The sequence below is a fragment of the Somniosus microcephalus genome, chromosome 15, assembly GCF_052327205.1.
Source record: "Somniosus microcephalus isolate GS21.2 chromosome 15, FLI_Smic_1.0, whole genome shotgun sequence".
Classification (NCBI taxonomy): Eukaryota; Metazoa; Chordata; class Chondrichthyes; order Squaliformes; family Somniosidae; genus Somniosus; species Somniosus microcephalus.
In genome coordinates, this window is record NC_141001.1 from 10,971,643 (window position 1) to 10,983,858 (window position 12,216).

Genomic DNA, 12,216 nt, shown 5'->3' on the forward strand with positions numbered 1-12,216 from the left:
AACACGGATCTGTCTGACTTTACAGCACTTGACTCCTGCTGTCCCTAAGTCTGGTCCTAGAGCTGTTCCCTTGTGAGTGACATTACATATGGCCACACAACCATCATAGTCTGCATCCCCACTGTCTGACTCGGGCTCCCCTGCTAACGGCTGCCTAGAGAGGGCATCTGCTGCTGCATTACAGCGGCCTGGGCGGTACTTGACGTCAAAGTCAAAAACAGCTAACTGAGCCACCCATCTTTGCTCAACAGCACCTAACTTAGCTGTAGAAAGGTGACACAGGGGGTTGTTATCTGTTATGACAGTGAACTTGGAACCTAGAAGGTAACCTCGAAATTTCTCTGAAACAGCCCATTTGAGGGCGAGGAGCTCTAGTTTCATACTGCTGTAGTTTCTGTCATTTCTTTCAGCATTACGGAGCCTCCTACTGGCATATGCTATCACTCTCTTCCTATCTCCCTGCTGCTGGTGGAGGATGGCACCTAATCCTAGGTTACTGGCATCCGTCTCTGCAATAAAAGGCTGAGTGAAATCTGCGTAACCTAACACTGGAGCACTGATCAGCTTTTCTTTCAGCTGTTCGAAAGCAGCTTGGCACGCTGCTGTCCATGAACCTTCAAACAACCGTTTTGCTTTTGCTGGGCTGTCTTCCCTAAGGCATGCATTGACTACGTCATGGAGAGGGCCAGCTCGTTTAGAAAAATTCTCAATGAACCTCCTGTAATAACTACAGAAACCAAGAAATGACCTCAGATCTTTGACTGTACTGGGGACCGGCCACTTCTTTACGGCGGCAATTTTCTCTGGATCTGTCCCTATACCCTCCCCTGAAATTTGATGCCCAAGGAACCTGACTTCCTGCTGCAGGAAGTGACACTTTTCAAGCTTTACTTTCAAACCGGTCTCTTTCAGTCGTCTTAGAGCTGTCTCAAGCCTCTCTAAATGGTCCGGGAAGGTCTGAGAGAACACAAGGATGTCATCTAAATACACTAATAGGATGTGGAACACTAAGTCGCTCATAGTCGCTTGCATAAGTCGTTGAAAAGTCGCAGGTCCATTACAGACACCAAAAGGCATTCTGAGGTACTCAAAAAGGCCAAAAGGAGTTGTAAAAGCAGTCTTAGGCCTGTCACTTTCACGAACAGCAACCTGGTGGTACCCACTTGCAAGATCAATGGTCGAGAAGAACTTTGCACCATGAAGGGCATCAAAACTCTCGTCAATGCGGGGCAAAGGAAATGCGTTACGTCTGGTTTTTGAGTTTAGTTTCCTAAAGTCAACACATAGTCGTATGTCTCCATCAGTCTTACGAACTACCACTATGGGTGAAGCGTATGAACTATTGCTCTCCTGGATGACACGCTTTCTTAAAAGCTTAGTGATGTGGTCCCTCACCTCTTTGTACAGTGTAGGTGGGATACGACGGTATGGCTCTGTAACTGGTGCGTCATCTACCAAGTTAATCTCATGCTCAACTTTATCAGTGTAGCCTAGGTCCTCATCCTTAAAAGCAAATACTTCCGAATACCTGGCTAAAAGTGCACCTAACTCTGCTTGTTGGCCCTGTGTGCCACCTATGTGTAGTTTGTCCAAAAGCAACTGAATGTCTTGGTCTGTCATCTGTCCTTCTTGTCTGCCAACAGTTACTTCCTCTGTGTCAGCGGAGATGCGTTGAAATCGCACCTCACAGGAGTCCTTGTCTACACTCTGCCTGAGTCGGAATACCAAGCCTGGTCCTGGGGTTTAACCACACATCCTCCTCAGAGAAATTTACCACCTGCACTGGAAATAAATGTCCCTTTGATTCAACTAGAGTGGGGACAACTACCAGGCCACCTGGCAATGGTGTGTTACCTGGCTCCAACAGCATTTTAGTGCTGCCACCTGACTGAGTTTTAAGTCCCTTTACATAGACTGTAGCTATGGAAGACGCAGGCACATGTACAGCACCCCTACCAGCTACATGGACAGAAGATGACTTTGGAGTGATGTTACACTGTTGTACTTGCTGAAATGCTTCCCTCCAATCTGAATCCAACTTTCCCCCTAGAGTAGTGTCAAACTCAGCATGAACTAGTTGTCTGCATCGGCTGATGATGTTCATACCAATAAGACCTGGTGCTGCAGGCTGTGACTGCTGATGCTCTTTGACTACCAGGAAACCACATTCGGGTAAGGTTATGCCCATAGTTTCAACGTCTAACTCAAGGTAGCCCAAGTAGGGAATGTCCAACCCGTTGGCGGCAGTGATCTTAAGCCACCCGGTTGTAGGCAGCATATCCTCATCCCTCCCAAGTAAGTGCTCTCTGAAAAAAACTTCAGTAATAGTGCTGACTTGGCTCCCGGTATCCAGTAAACAGTTAGCAGTAACCCCCCCAATCTTGAGATCTACTACTGGACATTTACCTACTGCACGGTCAAGAAATCTGTCACAAATACCAGTACTGTTCTGAGAGCCTGCAGGTTTTCCTCGCATTGCCCGGCTCATGGCAATCGAGGGAGTTAGTTTTCCTGCACCCCAGCCAGCATTGGTGGATGTGTTTGCTACCTCGTGCTTCTGAGGACACTGTTTGGCAATGTGCCCCGCCCCGTTACACTTAAAGCAAATAGGCTGACCTTCATCAGTGAACTTTGGCTTGGCTCTAGGTTTCCCAACCTTGTCATTACCCGTGTTTTCCTTCTGTAGAGCAAGACCCCGTACTGCCTCTGTTAGTTCCCCGATAGCTTTACCCTGTTCCGCCACCACTTTAAGAACATCCTGTAAAGTGACAGCCTGGCTGCCTGGTACCCCAATGGCAGAACACTGAAGATCCCTCCCCGTACTGTCACACACTACATTCTTGCTCTTTGCAACTTTAGTGCTACAGGGCTGGTCTTCTAAGGACCATAAGACAGCTTCCTCACGTACATCGAACAGGGTAGACTGGGGGTTGTCTCATACAAACTTGCGCAACTCTCTCCGGAGTGAGGGATCTCTAACACCATCAACAAATCTGTTTCTGACAACCCGTTTTGTGTCCGGCACAGCATCAGGTGATTGCTTTACCAAAGTTCTAATAATCTGAGAGAGTGCATGTGAGTATTCTTGGAAACCTTCACCCTCTTCTTGCTTGCGTCCATAGAAAGTTTCTAACAGCTGGGACTCACTGCGTTTTTCGGTGAAAGCCCCCCTTAGGTAACTGAACAGGTCACTGGGCTGCTTAGACTCTCCACCCAACCGTAACCTAATTTCCTGTAGGGCTGCCCCCCTCAACAAAGATCGAATGAAACCTACCTGCTCTGCAGGAGTCTGATCTCTAGCTCGTAGTACACTTTCAACCTCTTCAATGAACTCATCAACTGAACGACTATCTTTAGATACCTCACCACTGAATGGTTGGATCTGACGCTCTCTGGGTACATACACATATGACTTGGTTGCCCCATTACCTAGAGTGGCAATAATTGCCATTGCTTGGTCATGGTTTTTTTTCAACTCTGAAATCTGTGCCTTGAGTTGATCTATCTGGTTGCCCTCACCCACACTCGAGGTATTGTCCTCACCATCCGAATTGTGAGCTCCACCCGCCTCCTCAGGAGGGTCTAACATTTTGACTCAGTTCACAAGTCCCTGACAGTCACTGAATGGGATGGCCGCTGTGACGATTCTTCTCCAATGGTGTCCCTCCTCGGTGCCTTGATGGGTCCTCTCCCAGATTGGTCCTGGCGCCCTCTGGATCCCGTCTGTCTGGTCTGGTCCTCCTTAGCAACCCCAGGCAGCACTCTCCGTCCGTCTCCAGGTCCACTTGGCACCACACCGCTCTTCCCCCACTGCCGTATTTTATGTAACTTTCCCAAACCTGAGAAACTCCAAGCTAACAGACCCCACTCCTGGTACCAAAATGTGTAGCCTGGCGAAATGGAGCAGCACAGGACACGAACTTTCGTTTTTGGGGTTTTTTATTCTGTATTAATAACTTGGGTCTAGGTTTAGGATGAAATTGTAAATACATAAAACACAGTCGACAAAATACGGCAGTGGCTTGCTGTAAAACAGAACATGAGGTAAACCACAAATCATTATACAAAACAAAACATATCATACCATACATTCGTATGTCCCGTTATCACTTGTTACCTCTTACAAGCAAACAGAAAGTATTAAACTCGTTCGAAACGTAGCCCCAAGGACTCAACAACAATTTTAACAAAGGTTAACACCAGCACATGGTGGGACAATCTACAAGCATCCCCGTGATATCGAGTGATTTGGGAAACAATATCACTTTAAAACTATGTCTGGCTGCACTAAATGCTGTTTTAGTTGTACTTTACGCAGACTAAGTTCATTTCAAAAGTCATATTCACCCCAACTCTCCTCAGAGCACACCCCTCACGCTGGATCTAGAAAATGGAGGCTGTGAAGAAAGGGGAGGTTCCTTTGGCATCACATGGCCCTTCCCATAACCCTTTTCTCCTTTTTTCAAATTCTAAAGGGGAAAATGAACCGCGCCATCTAGTGGACTTAAATATTCACTGCATTTTCCCACTTGGCTACACATACAGCAGGTTGCACGTAACCCCTTCCGGGTTTAACTCAGACACGTACAGCAGGTCGCACGTAACCCTTTACGGGTTTAACTCAGACATGTACAGCAGGTCGCACTTAACCCCTTCCGGGTTCAACTCTGACACGTACAGCAGGTCGTGCGTAACGCCTTCCGGGTTTAACTCAGGCACGTACAGCAGGTCGCACGTAACCCCTTCTGGGTTTAAGTCAGACACGCACAGCAGGTCGCGCGTAACCCCTTCTGGGTTTAACTCAGGCACGTACAGCAGGTCGTACGTAACACCTTCCGGGTTTAACTCAGGCACCTACAGCATGTCACGCGTAACCCCTTCCGGGTTTAACTCAGACACGTACAGCAGGTCGCACGTAACCCCTTCCGGGTTTAACTCAGGCACCTGCAGCAGGTCGCACGTATCCCCTTCCGGGTTTAACACAGGCACGTACAGCAGGTCGCACGTGACCCCTTCCGGGTTTAACTCAGGCACGTACAGCAGGTCACGGGCAACCCCTTCTGGGTTTAACTCAGGCACGTAGAGCAGGTCGTGCGTAACCACTTCCGGGTTTAACTCAGACATGTACAGCAGGTCGCCCGTAACCCCTTCCGGGTTTAACTCAGGCACGTACAGCAGGCCGCACGTAACCACTTCCGGGTTTAACTCAGGTACGTACTGCAGGTCGCTCATAACCCCTTCCGGGTTTAACTCAGACACGTACAGCAGTTCGTGCGTAACGCCTTCCGGGTTTAACTCAGGCACGTACAGCAGGTCATGCGTAACCCCTTCCGGGTTTAACTCAGACACATACAGCAGGTCGCACGTAACCCCTTCCGGGTTTAACTCAGACACGTTAAGCAGGTCGCACGTAACCCCTTCCGTGTTTACCTCAGACACGGACAGCAGGTCAAACGTAACCCCTTCCGGGTTTAACTCAGACACGTACAGCAGGTCGCACGTAACCCCTTCCGGGTTTAACTCAGACACGTACAGCAGGGCGCGCGTAACTCCTTCCGGGTTTAACACAGGCACGTACAGCAGGTCGCGCGTAATCCCTTCCGGGTTTAACTCAGGCACGTACAGCAGGTCGCGCGTAACCCCTTCCGGGTTTAACTCAGGCACGTACAGCAGGTCGCGCGTAACCCCTCCCGGGTTTGACTCAGGCACGTACAGCAGGTCGCGCGTAACCACTTCCGGGTTTAACTCAGGCACGTACAGCAGGTCGCGCGTAACCCCTTCCGGGTTTAACTCAGGCACGTACAGCAGGTCTCGCGTAACCCCTTCCGGGTTTATCTCAGGCACGTACAGCAGGTCGCGCGTAACCCCTTCCGGGTTTAACTCAGACACGTACAGCAGGTCGCAGCTTCTGGGTTTAAGTCCGACACGAACAGCAGGTCGCGCGTAAGCCCTTCCGTGTTTAACTCAGACACGTACAGCAGGTCGCCAGTGACCCCTTCCGGGTTTAACTCAGACACGTACAGCAGGTCACGCGTAACCCCTTCCGGGTTTAACTCAGGCACGTACAGCAGGTCGCATGTAACCCCTTCCGGGTTTAACTCAGGCACGTAAAGCAGGTCGCACGTAACCCCTTCTGGGTTTAAGTCAGACACGCACAGCAGGTCGCGCGTAACCCCTTCCGGGTTTAACTCAGACACGTACAGCAGGTCGCACGTAACCCCTTCCGGGTTTAACTCAGGAACCTACAGCAGGTCGCACGTATCCCCTTCCGGGTTTAACTCAGGCACGTACAGCAGGTCGCACGTAACCCCTTCCGGGTTTAACTCAGGCACGTACAGCAGGTCGTGCGTAACCACTTCCGGGTTTAACTCAGACACGTACAGCAGGTCGCCCGTAACCCCTTCCGGGTTTAACTCAGACACGTACAGCAGGTCACGCGTAACCAATTCCGGGTTTAACTCAGGCACGTACAGCACGTCGCACGTAACCCCTTCCGGGTTTAACTCAGGCACGTACAGCAGGTCGCACGTAACCCCTTCCGGGTTTAACTCAGACACGTACAGCAGGTCGCACGTAACCCCTTCCGGGTTTAACTCAGGCACGTACAGCAGGTCGCACGTAACCCCTTCCGGGTTTAACTCAGACACGTACAGCAGGTCGCACGTAACCCCTTCCGGGTTTAACTCAGGCACGTACAGCAGGTCGCACGTAACCCCTTCCGGGTTTAACTCAGGCACGTACAGCAGGTCACACGTAAACCCGTTTAACTCAGACACGTAAAGCAGGTCGCGCGTAACCCATTCCGTGTTTAACTCAGGCATGTACAGCAGGTCGCAGGTAACCCCTTCCGGGTTTAACTCAGACACGTACAGCAGGTCACGCTTAACCCCTTCCGGGTTTAACTCAGACACGTACAGCAGGTCACGCGTAACCCCTTCCGGGTTTAACTCAGACACGTACTTCAGTTCACGCCTAACCCCTTCCGGGTTTAACTCAGACACATACAGCAGGTCGCACGTAACCCCTTCCGGGTTTAACTCAGACACGTACAGCAGGTCGCACGTAACCCTTTACGGGTTTAACTCAGACATGTACAGCAGGTCGCGCGTAACCCCTTCCGGGTTCAACTCTGACACGTACAGCAGGTCGTGCGTAACGCCTTCCGGGTTTAACTCAGGCACGTACAGCAGGTCGCACGTAACCCCTTCCGGGTTTAACTCAGGCACGTACAGCAGGTCGTGCGTAACCACTTCCGGGTTTAACTCAGACATGTACAGCAGGTCGCCCGTAACCCCTTCCGGGTTTAACTCAGACACGTACTGCAGGTCGCTCATAACCCCTTCCGGGTTTAACTCAGACACGTACAGCAGGTCATGCGTAACCCCTTCCGGGTTTAACTCAGACACATACAGCAGGTCGCACGTAAACCCTCAGAGACAAACAGCAGGTCGCACGTAACCCCTTCCGGGTTTAACTCAGACACGTTAAGCAGGTCGCACGTAACCCCTTCCGTGTTTACCTCAGACACGTACAGCAGGTCGCACGTAACCCCTTCCGGGTTTAACTCAGACACGTACAGCAGGTCGCGCGTAACCCCTTCCGGGTTTAACACAGGCACGTACAGCAGGTCGCGCGTAATCCCTTCCGGGTTTAACTCAGGCACGTACAGCAGGTCGCGCGTAACCCCTTCCGGGTTTAACTCGGGCACGTACAGCAGGTCGCGCGTAACCCCTTCCGGGTTTAACTCGGGCACGTACAGCAGGTCTCGCGTAACCCCTTCCGGGTTTATCTCAGGCACGTACAGCAGGTCGCGCGTAACCCCTTCCGGGTTTAACTCAGACACGTACAGCAGGTCGCGCGTAACCCCTTCCGGGTTTAACTCAGACACGTACAGCAGGTCATGCGTAACCCCTTCCAGGTTTAACTCAGGCAGGGACAGCAGGTCGCGCGTAACCCCTTCCGGGTTTAACTCAGGCACGTACAGCAGGTCGCGCGTAACCCCTTCCGGGTTTAACTCAGGCACGTACAGCAGGTCACGCGTAACCCCTTCCGGGTTTAACTCAGGCACGTACAGCAGGTCACGCGTAACCCCTTCCGGGTTTAACTCAGGCACGTACAGCAGGTCGTGCGTAACCACTTCCGGGTTTAACTCAGACATGTACAGCAGGTCGCCCGTAACCCCTTCCGGGTTTAACTCAGACACATACTGCAGGTCGCTCATAACCCCTTCCGGGTTTAACTCAGACACGTACAGCAGGTCATGCGTAACCCCTTCCGGGTTTAACTCAGACACATACAGCAGGTCGCACGTAAACCCTCAGAGACAAACAGCAGGTCGCACGTAACCCCTTCCGGGTTTAACTCAGACACGTTAAGCAGGTCGCACGTAACCCCTTCCGTGTTTACCTCAGACACGTACAGCAGGTCACACGTAACCCCTTCCGGGTTTAACTCAGACACGTACAGCAGGTCGCACGTAACCCCTTCCGGGTTTAACTCAGACACGTACAGCAGGTCGCGCGTAACCCCTTCCGGGTTTAACACAGGCACGTACAGCAGGTCGCGCGTAATCCCTTCCGGGTTTAACTCAGGCACGTACAGCAGGTCGCGCGTAACCCCTTCCGGGTTTAACTCAGGCACGTACAGCAGGTCGCGCGTAACCCCTTCCGGGTTTAACTCAGGCACGTACAGCAGGTCGCGCGTAACCCCTTCCGGGTTTAACTCAGGCACGTACAGCAGGTCGCGCGTAACCCCTTCCGGGTTTAACTCGGGCACGTACAGCAGGTCGCGCGTAACCCCTTCCGGGTTTAACTCGGGCACGTACAGCAGGTCTCGCGTAACCCCTTCCGGGTTTATCTCAGGCACGTACAGCAGGTCGCGCGTAACCCCTTCCGGGTTTAACTCAGACACGTACATCAGGTCGCGCGTAACCCCTTCCGGGTTTAACTCAGACACGTACAGCAGGTCATGCGTAACCCCTTCCAGGTTTAACTCAGGCAGGGACAGCAGGTCGCGCGTAACCCCTTCCGGGTTTAACTCAGGCACGTACAGCAGGTCGCGCGTAACCCCTTCCGGGTTTAACTCAGGCACGTACAGCAGGTCACGCGTAACCCCTTCCGGGTTTAACTCAGGCACGTACAGCAGGTCACGCGTAACCCCTTCCGGGTTTAACTCAGGCACGTACAGCAGGTCGCACGTAACCCCTTCCGGGTTTAACTCAGGCACGTACAGCAGGTCGCGCGCAACCCCTTCCGGGTTTAACTCAGGCACGTACAGCAGGTCGCGCATAACCCCTTCCGGGTTTAACTCAGGCATGTACAGCAGGTCTCGCGTAACCCCTTCCGGGTTTATCTCAGGCACGTACAGCAGGTCGCGCGTAACCCCTTCCGGGTTTATCTCAGGCACGTACAGCAGGTCGCGCGTAACCCCTTCCGGGTTTAACTCAGGCACGTACAGCAGGTCGCGCGTAACCCCTTCCGGGTTTAACTCAGACACGTACAGCAGATCGCGCGTAACCCCTTCCGGGTTTAACTCAGACACGTACAGCAGGTCACGCGTAACCCCTTCCAGGTTTAACTCAGGCAGGGAAAGCAGGTCGCGCGTAACCACTTCCGGGTTTAACTCAGGCACGTACAGCAGGTCACGCGTAACCCTTTCCGGGTTTAACTCAGTCACGTACAGCAGGTCGCGCGTAATCACTTCCGGGTTTAACTCAGACACATACAGCAGGTCACGCATAACCCCTTCCGGGTTTAACTCAGACATGTACAGCAGGTCGCACGGAACCACTTCCGGGTTTAACTCAGGCACGCACAGCAGGTCGCGCATAACCCCTTCTGGGTTTAACTCAGACACGTACAGCAGGTCGCACGTAACCCCTTCCGGGTTTAACTCAGACACGTACAGCAGTTCACGCGTAACCCCTTCCGGGTTTAACTCAGGCATGTACAGCAGGTCGCACGTAACCCCTTCCGGGTTTAACTCAGGCACGTACAGCACGTCGCACGTAACCCCTTCCGGGTTTAACTCAGGCACGTACAGCAGGTCGCACGTAACCCCTTCTGGGTTTAACTCAGGCACGTACAGCAGGTCACACGTAAACCCGTTTAACTCAGACACGTAAAGCAGGTCGCGCGTAACCCATTCCGGGTTTAACTCAGGCATGTACAGCAGGTCGCACGTAACCCCTTCCGGGTTTAACTCAGACACGTACAGCAGGTCACGCTTAATCCCTTCCGGGTTTAACTCAGACACGTACAGCAGGTCACGCTTAATCCCTTCCGGGTTTAACTCAGACACGTACAGCAGGTCACGCTTAATCCCTTCCGGGTTTAACTCAGACACGTACAGCAGGTCACGCTTAATCCCTTCCGGGTTTAACTCAGACACGTACTGCAGGTCGCTCGTAACCCCTTCCGGGTTTAACTCAGGCACATACAGCATGTCACGCCTAACCTCTTCCGGGTTTAACTCAGGCACGTACAGCAGGTCACGCCTAACCCCTTCCGGGTTTAACTCAGACACATACAGCAGGTCGCACGTAACCCCTTCCGGGTTTAACTCAGACACGTACAGCAGGTCGCACGTAACCCTTTACGGTTTAACTCAGACACGTACAGCAGGTCGCACGTAATCCCTTCCGGGTTTAACTCAGACACGTACAGCAGGTCACGCGTAACCCCTTCCGGGTTTAACTCAGACACGTACAGCAGTTCACGCCTAACCCCTTCCGGGTTTAACTCAGACACATACAGCAGGTCGCACGTAACCCCTTCCGGGTTTAACTCAGACACGTACAGCAGGTCGCACGTAACCCTTTACGGGTTTAACTCAGACATGTACAGCATGTCGCGCGTAACCCCTTCCGGGTTCAACTCTGACACGTACAGCAGGTCGTGCGTAACGCCTTCCGGGTTTAACTGAGGCACGTACAGCAGGTCGCACGTAACCCCTTCTGGGTTTAAGTCAGACACGCACAGCAGGTCGCGCGTAACCCCTTCCGGGTGTAACTCAGGCACGTACAGCAGGTCGTGCGTAACCCCTTCCGGGTTTAACTCAGGCACCTACAGCATGTCACGCGTAACCCCTTCCGGGTTTAACTCAGACACGTACAGCAGGTCGCACGTAACCCCTTCCGGGTTTAACTCAGGCACCTGCAGCAGGTCGCACGTATCCCCTTCCGGGTTTAACTCAGGCACGTACAGCAGGTCGCACGTAACCCCTTCCGGGTTTAACTCAGGCACGTACAGCAGGTCACGGGCAACCCCTTCCGGGTTTAACTCAGGCACGTACAGCAGGTCGTGCGTAACCACTTCCGGGTTTAACTCAGACATGTACAGCAGGTCGCCCGTAACCCCTTCCGGGTTTAACTCAGACACATGCAGCAGGTCACGCGTAACCCCTTCCGGGTTTAACTCAGGCACGTACAGCAGGCCGCACGTAACCCCTTCCGGGTTTAACTCAGACACGTACAGCAGGTCGTGCGTAACGCCTTCCGGGTTTAACTCAGGCACGTACAGCAGGTCATGCGTAACCCCTTCCGGGTTTAACTCAGACACATACAGCAGGTCGCATGTAAACCCTCAGAGACAAACAGCAGGTCGCACGTAACCCCTTCCGGGTTTAACTCAGACACGTTAAGCAGGTCGCACGTAACCCCTTCCGTGTTTACCTCAGACACGTACAGCAGGTCACACGTAACCCCTTCTGGGTTTAACTCAGACACGTACAGCAGGTCGCACGTAACCCCTTCCGGGTTTAACTCAGACACGTACAGCAGGTCGCGCGTAACCCCTTCCGGGTTTAACACAGGCACGTACAGCAGGTCGCGCGTAACCCCTTTCGGGTTTAACTCAGGCACGTACAGCAGGTCGCACGTAACCCCTTCCGGGTTTAACTCAGGCACCTACAGCAGGTCGCGCGTAACCCCTTCCGCGTTTAACTCAGGCACGTACAGCAGGTCGCGCGTAACCCCTTCCGGGTTTAACTCAGGCACGTACAGCAGGTCACGCGTAACCCCTTCCGGGTTTAACTCAGGCACGTACAGCAGGTCGCACGTAACCCCATCCGGGTTTAACTCAGACACGTACAGCAGTTCACGCGTAACCCCTTCCGGGTTTAACTCAGGCATGTACAGCAGGTCGCACGTAACCCCTTCCGGGTTTAACTCAGACACATACAGCAGGTCGCGAGTAACCCCTTCTGGGTTTAACTCAG